We start from the raw sequence: 24,734 nt of genomic DNA, 5'->3' as shown, positions 1-24,734 counted from the left end.
AAAGCACTTGTCCACTTTTCCGGGCCCAGGAAAACCCTCGGCCCATTTCCCCAGGCTCCTTCCCCCTAAGTTCTAAGCCCGTGTGAACTTCCGGGAGCTTCAGTCTGTGTCGCTCACGGATTCACTCAGCATTTTGCCCTTCCACAAGCTCTGGTGCTTAAGGAGTCTCTGTGTCATTTTATAAGCCTTTCTTTTTGTTCTTTAAACCACAAAAGCTGCATTTTTGAACTGACAAGAAAAAGAGAAAACAAAGCCAGATTTTGAAAAGACTGAAGTTGGTTGTATTTTTAAACTCTATAAGAAGCTCATGTGGATTCCAGGCTCTGGTACATTTTACCTTCTCCACTAAACCAAAATATTGGGCAATATTTTGGTTAAGAGGAACAGAAAGTTACAACTAATTTTAAAAATTCACTTCTTCAAAACCAACAAGTTTTAAATAAATAACATTCCACCACCTCCTGCAAGACAGCAATGAGCAATGCACTTTCTGACTACAAACCACATCCTCAGGTGCAGTCACCCCGCTGTGGGTAGGGACAGCAACCTCGTTAGGCCAGTCTTCCCGAGGTCACAATGCAGGAGACAGACACACAAACCCTGTCCTACTCTCTGCCAGCCCCACTGCCCTCTCCACCAATCAAGGCAGGTTTTCCTCTCACTACTGCAAATACATGAGTCACTTGGAAAACTTACTGTCCAGTGACGCTGTTAGAATCCTCAGCCAGAGGTGGCCCTGGCCTCCCAACACCCCCGTTTCCTCCCCAGAGCTTCCTACACGGTGGCCAGAAGGCCTGGCAATGATTTTGAGGCATGAAATTGGTTCCCATCTTGGTGACCCTTTAAAGAACCACAGGAGTGTGTTCCTTGGGTCCCCACTGGATGGAAACCTCTGGCTGGGGACACAAACAGCAATCAACCCGCTCAGTGTCACAGAGCAGGGGAGCCACAGGGCCAAGGGCTGCAGGAACCAAATGCTACCTAATGTCTCTCCTCCGAAATTCTCAGCTCGGCTGCTTTAAAAACAACCTATACTCATAATTTTAATCGGGTTAAGCCACGTGGGTTGGTTTGAATCATACACAGTGCATGTATAGAAATGTCACAGTGAAACCCATTGATTTATACAGTTAATGTGACTGAGTAATTATAATGTAAAGAACCATACACCGAAACCTGAGTTGACAGTAAACCCTTTAGTCTTCATCCTAAGAAGGGATTCCTGTAAGGCACCCGCTGAGGGCAACAGGGAAAGGGACCCCAGGCAGAGGGAATAGCGCCACCTGCTGGTAGCTGCGACAGACAGCGGGTGAGGTTAACGGACCGGGCAGTGCACAGTGCACAGCTCCCGGGATAACGGGACAGGACACAGGACTCACTGAGGGGAAGGAGGTAAACACAGAGGGAGGGCAGACGGGCGGCGTGATGGGTGCTAAGTACGAGGTCCCTGGGGCGCCGAGGGGCTCCGGAGGGGCTTGGCACACACGGGCGGCCGGCGCCACCAGATGGCAGCACACCCCCGGCCAAGGGCCGACCCGCCGGTCTCCGCAGCGGAGCCGCGCGCTCAGGCGGTGAGTTGTCCGCGCGTATAGATTGCAAAATGCCTGTCTGGATCTCTTCTGCAAATCCGTTTGGGACGTCTGTAAGGCGGGACTGCAGCAAGGGAAGGCGACGGTCACTGCCGTGGGAGAAACGCAGGGACAGAGGGCCGACCAGAGCCGGGCTGCAGCCGCCCGCCGAGGTTCTGGTGGAGGTGCAGGGACGCGGGTCTCCCAGGGTCCCTCGCAAGCCCCGCGGAGGGAGCGAGCTCAGCTCAGCCCTCCGCGGGCTCCCGGCCATGGCGCACGCCCTCGGGTCCTAGCTGGGCGCGGCCGCAGGGGGAGACGCGCGGGGAGCCGCCGCCAGCCTGGTCTCTCCCAGGCGCGCAGCCGGTCCTCCGCGTAGGTGCGCGCAGGCGTGCGTCCGGCACGACGGGGCCGCCGGGGAGCCCCTAGGTCGGTGGGGGGAGGTGAGAGAGGGGGACCGCCGGTAGGTTCGCTCAGGGTGTGTTTATCCATCCACTGCCTCGAAAACTACTGAGTGTCTCCGGAGCAGAGGACCCACGGGGCCGAAGAGGGTCCCCGAGTGCAGACCGGAACCCCCAGGCCCACCAAGGGCACAGGGGAACTGACCCTTCTGTCCTGGTTTCTCTGGCGGGAAGCTGTGATCCCAGGCTGGGTGGGTCTGGGTTCACGTGCAGCCTGCGGGCACAGGGATTGTTTTAAAGGGTTGCTAGATTGGTGGCATGGATGGGTGGTGGCAAAACCGAAAGGACAGTCCTCTCTGAAGAGACACACCTTCCCCTTGATCTTGGCCGCTGAAGGATGGGATCACATTCACAGGAGCCCACACAAGTACAGCAGATTGAGTGGGAGTCATAGAGCCCATGCATGGCAGAATCGTCCCTCTGGTCCCTCCAAAATGTGAATAGGCAGTGTAGAATCCAGTGGAGTTTTAAGTAAAAAATACATGCTCACTATATTTAAAGAAAAACATGAAAACACCAGCAAGGTATAGAACTCAAGATTGGGGAGATTCAAAATAAATCATCTTTAGAAATCAACAGTCAGTGTGTGGGCTCAGCAGTGGATTAGACACGGCTGAAGAGAGAATTAATGAAATGAAAGATGGGAACGAAGGCAGGCCCACTCTCTGGGCCCAGGCGCTTGCGTCCCTAGACCTCAGGCCATCAGGGTGAAAGACCCACCATCCTTCCTTTTCCCACGGGAGGCGCACAGCCTCGCTTGACTGCCTGCGTGGAGTCTGTCAGGACAATCTCATTTTATCTGGTCTGTGTGTGAGTCCTCAGCAGGAGAGCACAGACACAGGCCACCCTTCATCTGCTCTGCTCAAATCACCCTCAGAGCCCTGGGATCTCCCTGCTCCCTCCTCCTCTCCCAGCTTCTCCAACTTCTACAGCCTTCTCCGAGGGGAGGGTCACGGAGCACAGAATCCAAGACCTCACATGTTTAATTGGAGTTCCAGAAGGAGGGGCACTCTGTTTAAAGAACAGCTAGCTGGCTGAGTGTTGGTGGGGCCTTCACCTACAGTAAGCCTCAGGTAGAATAAATAATTAGGACACTCACAGAAGAGATCAACCAGGTCTGCAAGCACAGTTATCTGCACGCCACGGTCTTGCGTTCCTTGCCTTGCAAACATTTTCTCTCTTTCAGAACTCAGTGTGAATGCTGCCTCAGTGATACTCAGAAAATCCAAGGGGAGGAATTAAGCACTAAGAAGCAAGGTTTTGTTGGGTAGGATTGAGCTTTGGAGAGCCCCAAACTAATATCTAATTTTTTGCCCATCCTGAAGCAATCCTTTTTTGCCCCCTGGGGATCCATATCTCCCCTTTGAGAGCACATGATGTACAGTGCAGGCCTTCACACCTGTGCCCACTAGAGAAGCAGGGGCTACAGATCAAGGAGAGAAGCCCTTGGTTAGAGCCTTGTTCTTGTAAATTGTTATTTAAACAAAGCACCCTTTGCTAGCTGTTTCCTAGTGCTTAAGTCCATGGGTGACACAGCCCTCAGCAATGACATTCCCACAGCTTCTTGTCAAAACATGCCAGTTATCAGGGAAGAAAAGCAAGTGATCGTGCCATTGGTACATACTACGGTTTGGATGGGAGTTGTCTCCTGAAAGCTCACGTGAGACAATGCAAGAGGGTTTGGAGGGGAAATGATTAGGCTTCAGCCTTAACCTAATGAGTTAATCCCTGATGGGTTAACTCGGTGTCAACTGGAGGCCTGTGGGTCCGGCTGGAGGGAGTGGTTCGGTGGGGCGTGCCTGTGGGCTATGTGTTTTGTGTCTGGAGAGTGGAGTCTCTTTCTGCTTACTGATCATGTGAGCTGCTCTGCTTCACCATTCTTCCGCCATGATGTCCCGCCTCACCTCGAGCCCTGAGGAATGGAGCCCGCTGTCTATGGATTGAGACGGTTAGATGGGTCTGCAGGTGAGCACCTGGTCAGGGGGCCACCCAGCGCTCTGGACGGAGTTCCCGAGGTGTCTGAGCTGGAACCCCACCCAGGCAGCTGGCACCTCCCTAGAGCTCTCCCCGCTTACCAGCAGCAGGTGACCATGGAGGAACTTCTCCTTTCACTACCTTAGTGTCCCCGTACCAGGGCCACTCCCTGAGCTGGGAGACTCCTGCTCTCTCCCTGCCCACGCCTCCCTCCCTATCCCTCATCCCTCATCCCTCAGAGGAGGTTCCTGCCACTTTAGCTGAGTCCTCCACTAGGGGGCCCTGTGCTGCCATAAAATCACACTCCTCCCACGGACTTTCCACGGCTGGTCCTCTCCATGGTGGCAGAAAGTGCTGGAAAGATCCCCAACAGGAGGACACCCACAGCACAGGAGTTCCTGAGTGGCACCAGTTTTTAAGAAGGAAAAGTTGGGGGTAGATTGACAGGCTTTGCTGGGATAGTGGCTTTAGCTGTTGACTGGTGTCCTAAGTCCTTGTCATCCGGCTCTCTTAGGCATCTCTAGAAGTTTCCGAGTGTGCTGGCTACTGCAACCTTCTCCGTACAGTGGAGACGTGAACTCCCTGCAGCAGGGAGAGAAAACCCTCGTCATGTGCCCATGTTTTTGGCGATCCCTGTCCTGGGCACCGCAGTGTCCTGCTTTTCACTGAGAAATCAAAACCTCACAGAGGCCGAGGGGACCAAGAGAACAGAGGTGTGCAGGTCCTGAAGACGCCATGACTCGGCTGTGGGCGAAGAGCTCATTCCCTTCCACCTGAAGAAGTGGGTCTAATTTCTGCACTGCCCAGGGGACCCCGCCGAGCAGAGAGGGCCAGCCCCGTGGAGCTCCAGGCTCACCTGCCGCTGCCGGACTGCTCCCACCCGTCAGGTTCTAGAAGGAAGCAGAGCATTTCTCCTACAACCTCGGCACCATTTTCTTTATAAGGTAGAAGAACCTGAGCCTTTTAGGCCTAGTGGTTGCAGCCCTGAATGGGGGCTCAGCCCCCTTGGTGACCTGGTAGCATGGCACGTTGTATCTACCCCACAAAAGGCTGCATTCTCTGTCAGTTCTGAGGATATTTAAAGGCCTTTTCAAACAATTTGAAAGTCACTGTATGTTGCAGAAACTCCACACAGAAAGCCTTTCTCCCGTGTGCACATCATCTGGGGGTGTGCTGGCTCATGTAACTCAGGCAACTAGTGAGCCTAGGACTGTATTGGCCTGCAGCTCAACATGTCCTTGTCCCGCAGAATGGTTCCATTTCACCTCCACGATGGGACAGCTCTCCACTTCAGGACTGTAGGGTGGTGGCCAGAGTCAGGTCTCCCAGCCTCTGGGGTTCAGCCAAGAAGAACCAGCTGCCTGGGTCCTAGAAGTCTCAATAAAGATCGTGCGGTGCCTCCTGGCAGGTCTGCGGTCCCCACTCAGGAGCAATCACTAACCTGGCCCTGTATCCCTGGCATGTCCCAGGCCACAGGTTTCTCCCCTCTGCCAGGAATGAGAGCCAGGGAGCTCGGCAGGAGTGTGTGTGTGTGTGTGTGTGGGGGGGGGTATTCCTGTGTCCTCCTATTTGTTTTCTTCTCCATAGTTAAATGGACATAAAATAATCTTAAGCAGGTGGCCGAGCAGCTGCAGCAGTAGTCACGGGGCATCCCTTCTCAATCCCAGGCCACGGAAGACACACTCCCTATTCCTGGTGGTCCTTAGCCCTCGGGAGCACCCAGGGATTAGCCTCCATCTACAGATCCTCGTGCCCATTTGGAGATGATGCAGGTGCCAGGGTTCACCTTCCAGAGCCCTCTGAAAACACGGTCTCCTCCTCCCAGCCTGCCCATATGCCCAGGTACAAGGTATCGGGAGGAAAAAGGAGAAGGCTGTGGAAAAGAGAATGTCCATTCTTGTTGTGAACCATGGCCGCTGACCCTGGCCCATGCAGGTTCCACCCAGGCCTCTTGGTAAACACTAAGGCGAGAGGGTGAGATCTGGGGGCAAGAGAAGCACAACCCTTCCCGAGACCACAGGTGAGAGACGGTGCAGATGGTGCCCGTGGAGGCCACCGACGGGTGCAGAAGAAACCTCTTCCCCGAAGGGCAGACACCTGCCCTCTCTCCTCACTTTCTGAAGAAGCTGGAGATGGCCACGACACCCACCCTGTGCTCTCAGTAGAGGAGGAGGGAAACAGCCCTGGGACCTCCGCATTTTACCAGGACACGTTTGTCACCCGGGGACTCAGCCCTTCCATGGCAAGGGTGCCCCCCACTGCTGGACTCTGGAAGTCCGTCCCACTCTGCAGGGCTGCATGCCTGTGTGCTGTTCCTGGCTTCTCCGTCCTCTAGGGGAAGCCGTATCTCCCCTCCCTGCCCTTGTCCACCACCTTGGCCATCACTGCATGTCCCCCGCCTTGCTCTGACCCACTGGTCCTAGGACAGTCCTGCCTCACCCTGCCCAGGAGTTATCCGGTGGACATCGCACTATTGTCTCCATCATGTCACGACTGGTGACCTGTGTCCTTTGCAGGTTTCTGAGGAGCTATTCTGCCTAAGAGAAGGCCGGCCACGAACTCCAGAATCTTGAGGCACTGAGCAAGGAGCCTGGAAGGTCGGGTCACAAGCCTCCCATCGGTAAGGTCCGAAAGATGTTTATCAAATCTGCAGACGACAGATGCACAAGATGAAGCTACCATGACAAATGACATCCCTCTGCGGGCTGGCACGCTCGGCTGAGACGGCCAGACGAAGTTCAAGTGTCAGAACCTGCGTTCGGTTCCAGGAGTCGGCGGCACAAGGACTGGGGAGGGAAAGGGGATCTGAGGCTATTGGTGGGCAAAAGCTGTGGGAGGCGTTTGAATAGACACACGCTCCGGGCCCAGGGCAGATCTGGCCACTGTGAGAACCGCCACCTCCGAGAGGACACTCAGGGAAGATCAAGCTGAGCAGACAAGGGCTGGCCCCCCACTGTCTTGAGGAGGCAGTTGGCTTCAGAGGGACACGATTTAGGATAGAAACACTCAAACGCACTTGTATGTGGCTACTCAAGACCATCCTGAAACCTACGTCTGAGAAGGGAAGACCCTCCTGCAGGCCTGGATCAGACAGCAGTGCTCTGGTCTGGCTGAGAATCAGCCCTGCAGGCTCAGAGGCTTCCTGCCCCAGGGTGGGCCTGATCCCACGGAGTGTGCAGAATCTGCATGTCTGCCCCTATAGAAGACTTCTGGTCGTTCTGATGACTTGCCAGGACTTGGGGCCCCAAGGAATAGCCTGAATTCCTTAGCCTGGTTCCAAGAGAAGCATGGATTTGCCATGACACCGTTCCTCCTATTGAATTTCCACCACCCACTGTTGGTGGCTTGAATTATGACCACTCCCCCTCCCCCGCAAAGATATGTACAACTCCTCACCCCCAGGACCTGCAACTTGAGAAGAGGGTTTTGTAAATGAGGCGAGATGAAGTCATGCTCCATTAGGGACCCCAATCCAATACTTGCAACATGACCAGTGTGTCCTTGTAAGAAGAGAGAACAGCCCTGGAGGAGAAGACGACATGAAGCTCAGACACAGGGGAGAGGGCCCTGTGCAGTTGGGGGCAGAGACTGAAGCACCGCCCAAGCCAAGGATGCCTGCAGCCACCATAAGCTGGACAAGGCAGTGACAGTCCTCCCTGGAACTCGAGGCAGAGGGAGCAAGGCCCTGCTGGTAACTTGAACTTGGACATCTGGCCTCTGAAACTGTGAGGATGCAGATTTCTGTGGGGTTAAGCCAGCCGGCCTGTGGTGTTTTGCTTCAGCAGATGCAGGAACCAAATTCACCCCTTTTCATGTTCTCACTCTGTGAAACTGAACTTGTCCTTGTCCTCTCCTGTGTCCTGCAAGCTGTCCCTCCTGGCCTGGCTCACACAGCCCTCTTAGCCTTCCCAGTCTCCAGGTGTTGGAGTCTTGTCAGTCCTTCACACTGAGGCTCCACCTCCTTCTCCCATGGGAGGACAAATCATTCCCTCCAGGGCTGGGAGGATTCTGCCTGTGGGAATCCTAGCGCACTTAGGGTTTCCCGTTCTGGTTTCCATCCACTTCTATAGAGGTGGAACTTACCGGTTGTCCCCCAGAGCTGTTCTGACACATGGCCAGGCTGTTTCCAGGCACAGTATGCTAATCAGGAGACTTGAAGCCCCAAGTGCTTAGATGCAATCTGTCTGAGCACCGACCTGGTGTCCCCAAGAGGAGAAATCCACCCCTGACTCCAGGTGATAAGTCCCCATCAAAATGCAGGTGCACAACACAGAGTTTACTCAGCATCTCCAAGGGAAAACCAGCTGCTCCCAGCCCCTTGAGCTGTAATACATGACCTTCGCTTCAAGCACAAAATCATTTAAAATATTTATAAAATTTATTTCAGTCTGTGTGTAGAATGTGTACATGAAACAAATGAATTTCACTTTTAGATTTGGGTCCCAGCCATAAGATATCTCATTATGTATGTGAAAATATTCTGAGTTCCCCAAACATCCCCAATCCACAGCACTTTTGTCCCAAACATTCCAGACAAGGGATGTCCAACATGTGTAGGATGCATCTTGTCGTCCTACTGAGCTGTGAGACTTTGAGGACAGACTCCAGGACCATGGTTTTAGTGACTGGATCCCGCACGATGCTCTATACAAAATGCACAGTCAATAAATACTTTTAAATGCCTGAAAAAGCATGGGCGAGCTTATAGAGAACGCGACTAAAGGAGAGGTAATGTCTGTCTGGAAGTATTCACCATCTGTTGGGCAACAATGTGGGCGATTTTTGTGGTTCCAGGACCAAAAGGAACACAGAAATGCACAGTGGACTTTCTGGGTATCTGAGAACCAGGCAAATCTCGTAGAAAGAGGAGGAGCGAGCCTTCCATGTTGGAGGGGTTTAGACACAAATGGTTGACGTTTGGCCGGGGCTCCTGGTGGTCCCACAGACTGGGGCTTGGGGGAGAGTCCCGGGTGATGACAAACTGGGACACACTCACGTGTGGGTTGCATCTGAAGATTCGGAATTGGATGGAGCCTAGGAAGAGAGATCACAGTGGACAAAAGAGGGGAAAAAATGACCCGAGGCTGAGTCGGGAGGGGCCTTCCAGGGCAGGGTGGGGAGATGAGGTCCAGCTAGGGAGAATGAAACCCGCAACTGGTGACCCCGCAGGGCAGGACCCAGGGGAGCAGCGGTGGCTGTGAAGTGCGGCTGATTGACACAGTGACCCTGACCAGGCGGGGTGGACAGTGGGTGCAGGACCACCCGGCGGGGCCAAGGCCCTGATCCCTGATCCCTGCCCCGCCTGCCTTCCTTCTTCTGTTTGTGGCTCCCGGAGCGTCTTCACTCGGTCACCAGGCTTTTCCCACCTTCTGCTCGCCCCTTTGCTCTGAGGGAAGAGCAGGGGCCTCTGCTGGAAAGGGGCTCGGCCGTCGTGCAGTTCCAGCACGGGTTGCCGTGGGTGAGCCTGCTGTGGGGTGACCCGGGGAGGAAGGCCGTGTCTCAGTGGCCCCTGGGTGCTCCAGCTCAGCGGCTGCCTCCCTCCCTTCTAGATGCTCGGGCTAAAACCTCCACGTCCTCCGCCACCGCCCTCTCACCCCACGTCCACCCACCAGTAGATCCTACGGGCTCTGCCATCAAGAGGCCTCCAGTGCGGCCCTCTGCCTACCACACCATGAGTCCCTGTCCCCCGGGGCCACCCTCACCCACCTCCCACATGTCCACAAATTTCCCTCTGGCCTCACCTCCCGCCTTGCCCCACAGGGGTCGGTCTCACCACCGCTCCAGGGCCTCCTCTTCCCATCTCCACCAGGGCCTCCCCTGCAGGACCCCAGGCACCTCACCGCCACCCCATGCCAGCTGCAGGAGACTCTTCCTCCAGAGCCGCACACAGCTCCCCTCCCTTCTCTGCGTCTCTCCTCAATGTCAAAAGGCCACTCAGGACCACCACACCTGCCTGGACACGGCAGGCCACCTCCCTTCCGGGCACCCTGGCCTGCCCCTGCATCACTGCCCTGAACATCTGTGCATTCTCTTGTCAGTGTCCCTGAGGTGTCCCTCTGCCCTACTGCAATGTGACTCAGACACAGAGCCTGGCTAACCAGTGCACCTGCGTGTCTACCCCCAGCTGCAGAGGAAAGCCTGCTACGGACCTCCAGTGTCGAGGTCAAGTGCAAGCACATGAGATGATCTGGGACGAGCCCTCAACCAGCAGTTGTCGGAATCTAGGCATTTTATTGTGGAAAAATACTTCTGTTAGCAACTCAAAATAAAAATGCTGAGACGTGTGTTCTTCCCCACGTTGACTAGAGTTGACATTTAATGACGACAGCTCCGTTACCCTGTATTCAGCTTCTTCACTGATTCACTAATTCAATCCACAAGGATGCGTGCAGAGCCACTGGGAACCCGTCAGGAGAAGCAGCTGGGCACTGGGTGGGAGTGAGACTGGCCTTGATCCTGCCTTGCTGAGCTTCCAGGTTAGCACGTAGGGGCAGTTGGTAAACCTCACAAAAATACATTCCTGGTTGCAAACGTTGGTGAGGGACAAGGAGAAAGAGCACTGGGTGGGGACTTGATAAGGGGAGCCCTCTCTGAAGGAGAGTGTTCAACCTGAGACCCCTGGCGGTCCATGCCCGGCTGCCACCTGGGCCCAGGCTGCCCTCTGTCACAGGTGCTTGCCTAGTTGTGCCTTGCAGCTCATTTCCGGGTCCCCGGGATGTCCTCTCCCTGGCTAAGGTGGAGCTTGGTTCTCCCAGGACCCTGCTGCAGAATCAACTGCAGCCACCTTCTCAGTGTAAAAATAGCATCTCCCTCTGCTGACGGAGTTGGGTTGCTGAGCAACCTGGTTTTTCCCTTTTTCTTTTTGAATCTCCTTGTACACTAATTTTCATTGGCCCTTTTTGGTAATTAGTCGGAAGGGGCTGATTGGTCAGGGCAATCTGAGAATTCACGCAGGCAAGAGCAGAGAAGACCAGGGTCTGGGGGGAGTGGGAGGACTCCTACACAGGCGTGGGCAACCCCAGCAACTGTGTGCTGTTGAGGGCCCCGACCCATGACTTGTGTGGGAAGGTGGGCTGACAGGGGACTCCAGGCAGATGTGCCCTGTGCTCTGGAGACTCCTAGATATCTGTCCAGTAGGAGTCACCGAATCTGAAGACCAGTGGACATGAGTTGTCTCTCTGCTCTGGCCTTCATCTGTTCTCTCTTGTGCAGGCACAGACCTGCTTGGATAGGACGGGAGGCCAAAGGGGAAGACCTCCCTCCCACGCAGGGAGTGCTCTTAGGAATGGACCAAGGGCTACAGGAGACCAGTGCAAATTTGCTCTCCCTCCTCAAGCACCGCTTTCAAGCCCAATAATTGACCTGTAAAGCAAACTGCAAATTCACCTTCATTCTGTGTATCCTGGTACTCACAGTGGGCCACTGGATGACCCAGCCTCTGCTAGTGGCCCACCAGGGTGTGCTAGCAAGGCTCTGGTTAAGGTCAGAGTTGAAGTGAGACCTGGGCTGCTCCTCATGGACAGAGATTCAGTCACTGGCCACCGCGGTTGGGCAGAGTCAGTGTCCAGTGGGAAAGCCGGGGCCCTAGGGAAGGGGGTGATTTAACCCCTGCAGGCGCCACCGCTGGGTCCTTACTCCACTGCCAAGCTACTTATCAATGAGTGGATGGTTTCCATGAATCTGTGGGGACTGGGCCCTGACACTCTTGTGTCCCCAGTGTCTGGCCTGATTCCCAGCATGAGCTCAGTGTACCCTCAGTGTCAGGCAGGTGAGTGAACTCTGCACCCCGCTGCAATCGAAGGGGTGTCCTTTCTCCCTGCTCTGAACTCCACACTGGGCATCCCCCAGATCCACTTTCCAAAGCAATTCATCTAAAACAGAATCCAAAGCCTGCCCACCTCTCTCCTCTCTTTGGAAAACCCAGTAACTCCCTGGGCACCTGGAAGAAAGTCCAGCTCCTCAGCAAAGTTCCAGTCTGGCCTGGCTGCCCCCAGCCCCAGCCCACTCCTGGGCCTCTCTGGAGGTGCCCTGCTGGTCCGCACAGTGGAGCCTCAGTTCTCCTGACTTCTCAGCCCCCAGGCTCTCAGCTCCTCCTGCCTTGCCCGCCCTCCAGGGAGCCTCCTCTTCCTGCAGGAGACGTGGGCTGTCCCCACCCTCCCCAGTGCATGTGCCACTCTCCAGAGAGGCAGGGCTTCCATTCCCTTTGTCCCCTCCACCAAGCCAGCCCCGTCACAAAGTTGCCCCCCAGAGGAGAGCTGAGCAGATAGTCCCTGCTGAGGCTGAGCACCTAGAGCCCTTTGTGCCTTCCACTGTCCAGGTCCCTGCCCAGTCTCTCCACCGCCGCGGAGCACTGCCTTTGTCCCCACGACATTTGTGTGAGCTGCAGGAAACGGGGATCGATAATTATTTACAAATTGGATAGAAACAAAGCCGCGCCTCCTACCCAGCAGCCTGAGGGCAAGCACAGCTCCGCGCTCCGCGCTCACGGCCCACTCAGACCTCTGCTGAGGAGGTGCCCTCCACGCTCATCCCCGCCCGCCGCCGACCGCTGTGCTCTGGCTCAGAAAGTTCCACGCCAGGATTGGAACCTGCTTCAGGCTGAGCATGAATGATGCTGGGTGAAGGGGCATCTCCCTCCATTTGTACTCCAGGGTGCCGGTCCCCCTTGGTCCTGGCCGGCTGGTTTTGTGACCAGGTGACACTCCATCCTGAAACCTCCATCCTTCCCCCTTGCTCCAAAGCCTCCCTGAGTCTCTCCTTACAAGGACAGGTCCAGTGGTAGAGCTGGCCAGCTGAGCTCTGGGGCTTGTGCCCACCCAGAGAGGGGAGTTCCAGGATGTGCTGCCCACCAGGGACCATATTCCTGGCCCCTTTGGCATCCAGCAGTGGCCTCCTGTCTGGATCTTGCCAGTGGAATGCCAGGGGAAATGCCAGGGCAGTGAGCCTTGCTCACCCTCTACCCTTCCACAGTCTGTCTTACCTGTCAAACAGGTAAGAACAGCAGGTCAGGGGGCAGTGAAGCTGTGGAGGAACAGGTCTGGGAATTTCCAGGTGGACAAAGCTACACAACAGTCCTGCACTATTATGTGGACCACAAACAGCTCCACTGTCTGAGCCTTTTCTCTGTTGCCCATTTGTTGCAGCAGCCAGGACCACGGTGACTGACATGCCATCAAACTGAGCAGTGCACAACACAGAGGTCATTCCCAGCGCCCTGCCGTCCTGTCAGTCACTCATCACCAGGTCCTTCCTTCCTGAGAAAATAGGTGGGTGAATGAGAGTCACACGGTGTGGGTGGGTTAGGAGGGTTCCACTTTTCCAGGATTGTAGAGGGAGTGTGGGTTTTCGTTCCTGGGCATTGGGAGCCCACTGGAGATCACTCTCCAGTGGAGTTTCATCAGGTTTCAGCTTTTACAAAAAGCAACGGCTTTTTGAATGCTCTGACTCCCCTGTCCTGGCACAAGAGCGGGTAATGTGGAGGGAAGTAGTAGTCGTGGGGATGGAGAGATGACCTCAGGATTTATTTGGAAAGCAAAAGGGGATGGGACTTAGTGGGATGGACACAGGAAGGAGAGATCAAGGACACTGCTGGAGACGTGGTTAAAGGTCGAGGCGGTCACCCCTGAGATGCACAGGACAGGGAGAGAGAGGAAGAAAGCTGGGGCAGGGGACGAGCAAGCATCCCCTCTGACACACCTAGTGGGATGTCGATGGGACTCTGCCGTGAAGTCCGAGTGCTGGAGAGCAGGCCACGGCTCCCTGGAAAGACGGAAGGGGGAGCGAGACGTGGGGATCTTTTTGTAAAGATACTTAGAAGCCCTCTCTGGCTGAGGTCTCCGTGGGAGACGTGTCCATGCAGAAGGGGCTGGTGCTGCAGCCTTTAGAGACCAGAGGACACAGAGCAGCCAGGAGGCGGCAGGAAGCAGGAGGCTGGGGTGGCGCAGAGCCAAGAGGAAGCAGCCGGTCAGCTGAAATGCCACTGAGAGGCCAGGGGACAGTGACGCTGGCCCTGGATTCACAAGAGGGCGGTCACCGGGGCTGGGACGGGCCTGGTGACATTGGTGTGGGCAGATGCAGGCCTGGCTTCGGTGGAAGCCGAGACGTGGAGCAGAACCTGGGAGGGACCTGGGAGGAAGTCCTGCTGAAGATGAGAGGCCAGGGCCTCGGTTAGTGCCCGGGGGAGGCCGCGGCTGCAGGGCATTCCCATGTCCATGTCCGAGTGAAGGGGAAGGAGCCAGAGGGGCTGGGCAGAGCCAGGCAGCGGCGGGGCACAGACCCCATCCGTCCCCACCCAGGGGTGCTGGGGACCTGTGGGTCGATCTCAGATGAGGAGAGGGGGTGACAGGTTCTGGGTAAGAAGTCACCACAGCTGACCTTGACAACTAATTGTCCACACGTAGGACCCGAGGCTTTGCATTTTAAATGGAAGTCCCACCAGTGTTTTCTCCCGTCTCAGCAGTCCTGGGCCCCTGATTCAGTACTTAAGGGGCCTTTGGCAGGTGCCAAGTTTCTCTGGATGACCAGGACCTCCTATTCCTTAGACTGCCCAACAAACAAACAAAAGAAACGGGAGTAAAGGAGGTGTCTTTGACCCCCAACATTTTCTCTGAGTCTGAATGTCTCACTTTCCACTAACTTCACTTATTTTTCTCTCTTGGTCCTTCTTTTATGCACAACCATGGAATCTTATCCAAAAAGGGTTTAATCCAAGATGAGTCATGCTCCACCCTCCTCCTCTCCATCCGCGAGAAATCTGTCACTGTCAAAGACTTTCCACAAATGACATCTACAAAAAGTAACTCAGGCCAACTACTGAGGTGTGTTTTAAGAATCATTAAAAATCTTCTCTATATAAATTGATTTTATTAAAGCTTTTTATTAATTGTTAATGATATGGTCATATTTTAGGTCTGCAACATGTGCAGACATGTATGCATTGAAACATTAAAAATACATATGTATGTTTTAAATAACAATTTACAGGGTGATGTTTAAATTCTTTTTTCTCTGATTTTCTGCATAAGGCATGTAACACTTCTGCAAATGGATAACAAAGACATGCCTTCTGGGCACCCGCAAAACCCAAACTCAGAGGAGCACTGCCCGGGCTCCGTCTGGAGCTGGAGACTGCTGGGGCCAGGGCCAGCTCGGGCTGTCTCTAACGCCAAGGCTTTAAACACAAACCTTGCCTTGTCTGGTCAAGCCCCAGCGGTGGAGGTGACGGCCCAGGGACTCGGGATTTGGAGAGGACTTGTCAGTTTAGAGCAAGTTCTCTTTCCCCTCCTTCCCTCCCTCTCTCCCACGCCTCCTTCAGGCAGGACAGGACCTGGCAGCCCAGCAGGGGGTGCTGGGCAGTGGCTCCTGGTGAGGAACCCGAGGTCCCGCAGACCCTCATCTGTCCGAGCTCTCGGTTGGCACTGCTCCAAGTGCACAAGGGAGAGGACACGTCTCTCTGGTCACCGAGGCAGCACAGGACCACGTCGCAGTGCTGTCTCCCTCCCACCCAGCTCGTGGAGACCCCATGTCTGGACTTTCCCTGCTCCTCCCTCCTCCGCTGTTCATTCTCGACACCTGCTGGGGACCCTCCAGGCTCTCCTCCAGCTCCTCCGCCGTCCCCGGTGCTCTCCACCCCTCCTTGCTCTTTGCCCCAATCTGACTTTCCAAAACCACTTTTGACTCTGCTCCGTTATAAAGTCCTTGGTGGGAAACCACTGGATTAATTTCATGGATGACGAATGAGTTGAGACCTGGAGTTTGAAAGCAGTGCTCCTGGCTTTTAAGGTGGAGTTTGGGAGCCTGCCATCCTCCCGGGGTGAGGCTTGTTGAGTGAGGCGGAGCTCGTGGACCAGAGGGGCCTGGGTGGAGACGCAGGCAGGTCCCGCAGGCTGCCATGAGTGTCCACAGTTCACTCTGCAAGCACCCGAAAGCATTAGCAGAGGCTGGGCCAGGGCAAGGCAGGGCTGGTCTCATCTTGAGAATGTCGCAGCTGCTGATCCAGGAGGCACAGAGCAGCCAGCAACAAACAGAAGCCAGAGCACAGGGCTCCTGAGAGCTGCCCCGGTTCAGGGGCTCTCACTTGAACAGCTCCTGGGAGCGCGGGGAGGGGCGCTGGGCGGGTGCAGATCACACGTCCTTCTCTCTGTGGCTGCCAACCAGCTGCAAGTGCCAATCCAAACGGCCCCCTGCCGACAGGCAAAGTCTCAGGGGCTGTCTCATGAGATCAGCTGACAGGTCATCGGTTGGGGAAGATTTTAATTACCACTGACTGGAGAGGGCCGGAAAGACCTGGGCCGCGGCCAACCTCCCCGCCCACGGCCAGGCGCCAGGACTCCCATCCAGCCCTTGCACAGCGACCTCTGCTCCAGGTCAGGCTGGAGAGACTCCCAGTCCCAGGGGACTGTCAAGGCAGCGGTGCACGCGTCTCTTTTATAAGGAAGCATTATGATGGTCTCAGGATAAAGCCAACCTCCACTGGGCAAAGCACCAAACACCAAACACTAATTCCGACCTCTCCTTCTACAAACGAAGAAGCCGTGCCTGGAGAGATGAGGGGAGTTGGCCAGCGTCACACAGACACAGGAGTCCAAGTAGATAGGTCAGCAGGGAGACGACCTTGGCCAGGGTGGCTGCAGCAGAAGTGGGGGGCGAGGGGCTAAAAGCTCTCTTTTTTCCTGGGCTGGGGTTGTGGCTCAGTGGTAGAGCACTCGCCTGGCATGTGCGAGGCCCTGGGTTCGATTCTCAGCACCACATATAAATAAATAAATAAAAGTACATTGACAACTAAAAATAAAGCTCCGCTTCCCCGTGAGGACTTAGTCTGTTTGCATGGGTCTCCCTGTTGGGCCCTTGACGCTTCCTTCTGGGCCAGGCAACCAGAGTCGGGGTCTGTGTTAAGGCACATGTCCTGCACAGTGTCACTAGGTCCCCGGTTCACCAGGATGAGGAGTGGTTTGGCTGCTGCTTCCTGGGAGGTTACTTGTGATGGGGCCACAGCCTTGGATGTCACAGGTGGGCTCTGCAACCTGGAGTGTCCCAGGGGTCATGGGCCTGGGCCTGAGTGTGGGGAGTCCAGTCACCAGATTCCATGTCTGGGCATGGCCTCCCCGTGCCTGTCTCTCCAGAGACAGTGACGCTGCTCACCGTGGGCAGTGCAGCTGTGTGGTGGGGTGGCTCTGAGGGAGGCTGTGGTGAGAGCTGTTGCACCCCCAGAGCCACCGTGGCGGACACTAGACCTTGGTGTGGTCACCATAGACTTGCTCCGAGGCGCAGTCGCGCTGGCTTTCTTGGCCCTCTGCTTGTTCCCCGCCCAGGCAAGGGGACACGGGGTGGGGATCTGCTCTGGGGGGCTCTCACTGCTCCCACAGAAGCAGGCGGAGCTCTGAGATCCTGGGTGTGGCCATGGGTGGCACTGGTATGAGGACCTCAGCTTCTGTCCTTGTCCCTCATGGGTCCTGTTTCTCAGTAGTGAGGGCTGGTCTGCTCCTGGACTGGGGAGGGCCACGGTTGTGGGCTCCGGGGTGGAGTGGTGCTCTGCAGAGAGGAGCAGCACCTCTGGTGGGGTGGGTGGTGGCCTCTGGGGAAAGTCACAGAGGACTGGGGATCTGGGAGGCTGCTAGGAATAGAGCACACTGTGCCGGAAGTCACCGAGGCCACCTGAATGGAGTTTGCTCAGAGACAGACGCTCTCGGCCCTCTGGGCAGGAAGAAGGCTCTGTCACCCCTGCCAGAACGGCCAATAAGCAGAACTACAGGGGACCTCGGGACGGGGTCGCCCGGGGGAGAAGGCTGGCTGCGAAACAGCTTTGGTTGGGAGTCAGGAGCCGAGGGGGTAAGAAAGGAGGGGCCCTCGCTGCGGCAGACTCGGAGAGGAGGGGAGAGCAGGTGAGAGGGAGCCTGGGTTCTGCAACCCTGGAGGGATCTGCATGAAAACGACGGGAAGAAGGACAGGAGTGACCGAGCACAGACGCGGCTCCCTTCCCTGGGCAGGCGGGAGGCCCTTCAGGACACAGGCCTTCTGCACCAGGAGACACGGGCATGGGTCTTAGGTAGTGCATCCAGCTGGCATCTAGGAGACCTCCCTGGACCGCAAGGAGCACAGGGGGTAGAAATCACCGTCCGCAGCAGCTCCAGTGAAGAGGGGAGGTGGAGAGTGGGTCCTCCACCCGCAGCACACGAAGACACCCAGAAAGTCTCTCCCAGGGGGTGGCACGGGTCAGACAGTCCCACCCGCATGGGAGAAGACACGTCTTGGGCTGCTGCTGGGTTGGAGAAAGACAGAGAAGAGCGCGTGGTCGTGAGGAAGCAGAGGCCTGAGCTTTGCTGGGAGTGGACTGGACAGCTGTGGCTCCGGAGCCAGCTCTGAGAAGAGGGTGTCCTCACTGGACTCGGCACCTGGGGCTGGAACTTTGAGAACCAGGCAGCTTTAGACAAATGTCGGGCGGTCCCAGCAAGGCTGGAGTGCGGCACAGGCTGTTCATCTCGTTAGGCCCAAGTGGGGCTCTAGATGCGGCTTTTCCAGATGATGAGCAGTTTGCCCAAGGGACACACAATGTCTCCCCCAGAGCTCGGAGGCCCTACAGTCGCCACCCGCTGCTGGGGTGGATGTGTCTTCTAATCAGGTGGTAGATTTGCAAGTCAGAATCTGGGGATGAGTTTTTAATGGCGCCTGGAACAGCAGAAACCAGAGGCCTCTCTGTTTCATCCCTTCTGATTCCTTGTCCACCTCTAACTGTCAGTTGCTGCCCTTCAGCAAGAACAGGGTGAGTTTAATTGTGAGAGATGTGCCAGGTCCTGGACCCTGTGTTGCCAGCTCAGCAAGTGGGCACCTTTGGGATTTAGGCTCATGCGACCCTGGTGGCAATGAGTCTGGGAAGAGCAGCTTCTCTCTCTTGAGAAAAAGCCCTAGGGATATTGGGTGAAGTATTTCAGGGTCAGTCCCACCCAATTCAGGAGCAGTGGAAGGAGCCACATTGGCTCCAGGGAAAGTGGATTGTGTGTGGATGCTGAAGAAGCGTCTGGCTTGTGTCGCCCCCTGGTTAGGACCCCGTGAAGCACAGGCAGAGGGCAGGGAGCAGCCTCTCTCCAGGTCCAGGCAGATGGACGGGAAGGGGTCCATGGGAAACTCTACAAGATTAAAACAAGTTCTCCGTGCTGCCTTCCCTGGGCGCTGCCGCCCATAGGTCTCAGGCACCACAGCTCAGAGCCAACAAAATGGAAAGTGGCTTCCTGGCTTCGTGTGTGTCACAGCTCAGGATGAAGTTAACTGCAGCACTTGTCCCCGGTCCTTCCTAACATATTTTAAATACATTTGTCTTGTTTATTTTCTCCTTGCTCCTCTAGAATAAAAAGCACAGGCAGGGATTTTACTCTACTTTTCCCTGTGTCTCCAATGCCTACAAAAGTGTCTGGCGTGAGCCAGGTGCTCAGTGGGCATCTGCTCAGGAACAATGTGATGTGATGAGATGAAAAATCACATTGATGGGGAGAAACGGAGATGACCCAGAGCAGGGGTGTGCAGGACTCAGGAAAGTGCTGGAATGCTAGAATATTGACTAGATTACTAGTGACACCGTAGACAGTGTGGCCAGAAAACCTGGAGACCAGAGCCACAGTGCCCTGGAGATGCTGAGTGCTCACCAGACAGTCAAACTGCATCTAAATAAACTTTTGAGAAACTTGTTAAGTATAGAGCTTTCTGGAAGCAACATGAGACAACTAATATGTGCACATATACATACATATACAGCATGTACCAATTTAAGAGCCACACTTGCCAGAATCAGAGATATATTCGAAAGTTTCTTTTAATAACATCTTTTTTTGGAAGCCTGGTTTGTTTATGCAAAGCTTTAGAACTCAGTAAAATAAATTTACTTCCTCAATTTCTTTATTCCCATCCTACCATCAATATACTAGAAAATACTATAACTAGAGTTGAAAGTTGCAAAAAAAAATTCCAAATTATGTGACAACAAACCTAAATTATATTTAGTGTCACATTTCATAAAGCCAAAAAAAAAAAGAATTTCTCTTTTGGAATCAAGCACACCAGGTTTAAATTATGGCTCATATCTATCCTAGCTGTTCTAAGTCTGGGTTTGAGCATCTGAGAAATGGGTCTCCTGGTGCTCACCCTGCAGGGACATGGTGGGGACAGAGTTGGTACAGCTGTGGGTCTGGAATAACCCACCACAGAGTGCACACTCCAAAGGGGTAGCTGATAACCTACACTTCTTCAGTTTCTAGAAAACAAACCAAAGCCGTCTGTCTAATGGACATGTTAGAAAAGGATCTTAAAGAATCATGGTGCTATTATTACAATTAAGGATTTTTATAACTTTAAACACTCAAAACAGCAGTGTGAACCATGCTTTTTTAAAATTAAAACTAGTCTATTTGGTAATGGTGCATCTAAAATAATAAGTATTCCATTAAAAATAAGTATTCCTTTATTTCCTGAAACTTACAAAGAGACAGATTTCTAAAATGGCCTGCAAAAACCACGCAGAAAGACTATGCATCCTCAGAATTACAGAATTAACAACAACAACCTGAATCTTACAAGAATGTAGAACCACAGAAGCCCCCAAATGGTCTCATTCTGTGGGTGAGGAACAGAAGCCTGGCTCTCCTCTGGTCCACGGCAGGACTGGGCGTGGCTGCTGAGAGCTGGTCCAGTCGGCACCTGCCATCTGCACTGCCGCCAGAGCAGCTGGGACTGGGGGATGCAGCCCTGGGAGGAGAGCCCTCTTCCATGGGCCTCGCTGCCTTGCTGCCTCGCAGGCCAGTGGCTCAGCATCCCCATCACCCCAGGTGCCACATGCTTCTGAGTCTGAGCCCCTAGCTGGCCTTCCAGAGACATCTGCCTGGAGAGAGAGCAGCTCACACACAGAGAAACAAAGTCCCAGGCGGGTGGACGGGTGCCCGGTGAGGTGGACGGAAGCTCCCCAAGAGCTCTATGAGGAGGACAGGAGTCTCCCTCTGGGAGGGGTCTTCCCTTCCCCTCCAGTGGGTCACCACCAGATCCAAGGAGTTAGGTGTGAGAAACACACCCGTGCATAGGTACACGTACATGAGGCACATGTGCACACACTCACACACACACACACTTAGCTGAACATCATCTGTGAATATACCTATGCATTAAAATCCATCTGTAAGGCCAGCCGCTCACAGTGCCCAGCCCACATGGAGGTGCAGAGTGGGAGGAGGCCACACCTGCCTCTCACCTCATCTACTCCTGCAGCAACTGTCCTTTCTGAGGTCTAATTAGTGCCACATTTTTTGCATTTTTGTGGTTTTGTTGGTGATTTTTCTGTTTGCAAAGGCCTGAGCATAGTGTGAGGTGCTGTCCGAGTTCCTGATTGTAAGAGGCTGTGGTGGGCCCACAGGAAACATGCACCAGAGACTCACGCTCGGCTCCGGGTGGAGTCTGGCTCTTTTGGTGTGAGCTCCGTCCATGCATTCGCAGCACACATCCAACAAGACATCTCTAACAGAAGCACATAAGCACAGCTATGTATGACCCAGGCATAAAAATGCCAGGACCAGAGGCCCCGGGATCAGAGCCTGAATCTCCTCAGGAGCCACGGTTCAGAATGGGCGAATGTCAGGTTTTCAACGACTTTGTAGAACCACCTGGAATGACAAGAACTGACTGCATGTGTATGTAGATGTGCACACACACACACACACACACACACACACACACACGCACACCTGTGCACCAACGTGTCAGCACACAAGCCTGCCTGGGAGGGTATGGTACTTGGAGTGGGTCACAGTTTCATAAAAGGAGACCCTCACAAACCTGTGGAAACAGCGGCAGATCCTCAGGAGACAGGCCGCCAGGTAGGGGACTGCAGGAGGGCTCTGTGCGCAACACCTGGGAGACATGAGGGAGGCCCCCCACCAGCTCCCTTCTTTTGGTTTTACAGAGAGGTTTCATCTCTTTCTTACAACAAACTCCGACTTCATGGGGCCTGTGAGGGTTCTGGGCCTAAGGGCTTCTTCTCACGTGCTTAAGTAAGCAGTGATACTTTTCTAAAAAGTGTGATATTCCAAACGTTTTGAGTGTTGCAAATTGTGTCTCCACATGGTTTTTGTGAGCCAACTTTAATTTAAACAAAGCACCCACCCTGCACATACACCTTTGCTGGCCTGTAATCGAGAAGAAAGGGAGTGCTCCCTCTGTCAACATTTGGAAGCTGTTATCATACAGCTCTGCGGTCCCCATAGCAACACATTCCATTGCCTAGGTGACAGTGATCTTATGATGTCACCAGTGAGCTAAACTAACTTAGACACACACGGACGTTTCCTCCTGGGTTCAGCCATGTTTTAAAGTTGCCTCCGAGTCTTCTAGAGTCAGGGCACCACACTTGGCTCAGGGGGCTGCGGGGACGTTTCTCCAACGTGACTGCAGGTTTTCTCCCGGAGTGTCTCTCTCCCTCAGGGGATTTACAGGCACCACCACAGAGCCCTCGTGTTCCCCGTCAGGACTTCCACAGCTGTGGGACAGATGCGGGGACAAAGACACAGTGCCTGGAGCAGCCACGGAAGGCACGGGGTGGGCAGGAACCCTGCAGCTATGTTGTCACCACTCAGGTGGCGGGGTCACTCTGGAGGAGCAGATGAGGCACGGGAACCACTCTGGCCAGCCCTGCCTTCCCCAGGCCAATCCATTGCTAGGCTGCCCACGTCACCCGGCAGGTGCTCCTCTCAGTTTGCCCTCCCACAGCAAAGGTGTCCCCGGAGGCACAGGGTGTGGAGGAGACAGTCACGGCCATGTGGGGGGTGGTGCAGTACATCTCAGACCAGGCCCCCGGAGCTGGACAGGGCATTCCGGCCCTGTGCCCTTTCCTATCCCTGTCCAAACTGGTTTGCTTGAGTGACAGACGCGTCTAGAGCGGAAGTGGAATTCGGAGGAGCGGGTGCTGTTCCTCTGGTTTCAAGGCCCAGCACCACTACCCTAATGTGTATTTTGCTTTCAAAGTAATCAAGCGTCATTGAGGTACTTCATAATTAACCCGAAGGGGGCTTTATCAAACAGCAGGGGTCTCCAGCTTGAAAACACACAATTAGCTCGTGTCCAAAGCCAATTTTCTTTCCCAAAAGGGAGACATGTCATCGCACTGCTGTATACAACTCTGTGTGTGGTGACCCAGGCTTCAGCTAGGTCTGGCTCCCAGGCCCTGGCCAAGTGAGACCCTGAGGCTGGGGGCAGCAGAGGCCAGCCTAGGACCCTTCTCCCAAATCTGAAGCACTTAAAAAAAATCCACAGATTAAAAAAAAAATTTAATTATAAAGAGGATGTGAGAAAAGAGAAGAAAATACAAGGAAACCTAAACCTGATACAGACCCTATTCCATGCTAAGTCCAGAGGGACAGTCACAATTGCAAAGGGCTGGGGCAGGGCTTTCCCACAGCTGCCCTGAGTGTCACAGGGGACTGAGCCAGGCGCTGGCTCCTCTGCCCACTGTGGAGGAGCTTTGCCCTCCCGCCCCTTCCTCACAGGACAGGAGGGGTACCCCGGGAATGCACCTGAAGTCAGGCTGTCCTCTGTGCAGGTGACCACAGAAGCCCGCAGGGGCCTGGCAGCAGCATGGCAGCATGTGCCTGCCCCTCGGCTGCTTGGCCTCCCTGCTTCTTGGGAGGCCTGACTCAGGAGGCCTCAACTCTGGGAGCAGATGTGGGTGGCTTCGGCATTTGGCAATCACTGCTTCCGTTCCCACTTTGGGTGGTACTTCCAAAACAACCTGAAGTCTGAGACAGTCCTGGAGCTAAAATGTGATGAGTCCATCAGAAAAGGGAATTTTCATGCAAAGGTATTTCCAAAAATACCCACTTCCTCAGTCCCACCAGGCCCAGATACTGCGCTCTAAGATGTAAACAATACAATCCATGAGTCACCACAGTTGCGCAAAGTGGCTGTGCTAACATTGCTATGGGAACATTAATTTTGGAATGTACAATGATTCCACTTTACATATTCCTTAAAAATGTTGCTAGCAATTTTCAGAATTAATGCCAGTTCCTAATTTGCAATCTGTTGATACAAACATATTCTGTAAAATCTGCCAGTAACAAAAAGGTAGAATGTCAGGATCATGAGACTTCGTGACCTGATTCCAAGTTGGGTTTCCACCTTCTCTTCTACTCTAACTGGGTCAGTAAGCTCAGATCCGGAGCCGGGACGTGGGTCAAACCTTACTGCTGCCACTTCTCATGGGGCAGTGCAGCCGCCATCCCGGGTGACACAGGGGAGAGGACCTCAGCGTGCTCCCCTCCATGCCTGGCTCCAGCTCAGGCCCACTCGCACCTCAACTTTCATTTTTATTGATTGTGATGTTGCATGGCTCAGGTTAAGATCACAAAAACAATTAAAAAAAAAAGTGAAAAATCTGCTTGCTTTTTGTTAGCAACTACCAAAGGTTCTGTCTGTACTTTGCCATTGTCACACAAATTAAAATTTGACTTGCTCTGTGGGATACCGCCAACCATATGTTCATTATAATAAACTGAGACTCGAGGCCCTCTGCTAACACACCCATCCACTTCTGTTACCTCCATACGGGATCTTTGGTAGGTCCTCTCCCAGGCCCAGGCCCATGTTGGCAGGCATTCTCCATGGCGGGTAGCAGAGGACCAAGGAAAAGTGGTGTAAGGATTTGGAATTTAGTCCTTCTACTAGTGCTTCCACCTGATTCTGGGGCTGGGTGCTTCCAGGGTTAGAA

The 24,734-nt window shown here is 54.4% G+C and overlaps 1 protein-coding gene, 1 long non-coding RNA gene and 1 other non-coding gene across 5 annotated transcripts in view; 2 read left to right on the top strand and 1 right to left on the bottom strand.

The window, feature by feature from the left end:
- The window catches only part of Pde10a (phosphodiesterase 10A), a 508,658-nt gene that overhangs the window by 436,491 nt on the left and 47,433 nt on the right, over window positions 1-24,734 (bottom strand). The gene's annotated exons all lie outside the window — the stretch shown is intronic.
- LOC120889202 (uncharacterized) lies at window positions 1,314-14,889 on the top strand. The gene is made up of 3 exons (XR_005733098.2): window positions 1,314-1,392; window positions 13,144-13,266; window positions 14,699-14,889. It is a non-coding gene; the product is annotated as an uncharacterized LOC120889202 (long non-coding RNA).
- Window positions 16,678-16,750, top strand: Trnaa-ggc (transfer RNA alanine (anticodon GGC)). Its single transcript has one exon. It is a non-coding gene; the product is annotated as a tRNA-Ala (tRNA).

The sequence above is a fragment of the Ictidomys tridecemlineatus genome, chromosome 8, assembly GCF_052094955.1.
Source record: "Ictidomys tridecemlineatus isolate mIctTri1 chromosome 8, mIctTri1.hap1, whole genome shotgun sequence".
Lineage (NCBI taxonomy): Eukaryota > Metazoa > Chordata > Mammalia > Rodentia > Sciuridae > Ictidomys > Ictidomys tridecemlineatus.
Note: the sequence above shows the minus strand (reverse complement) of the source record. Positions and strands in the feature narration are given on the sequence as shown.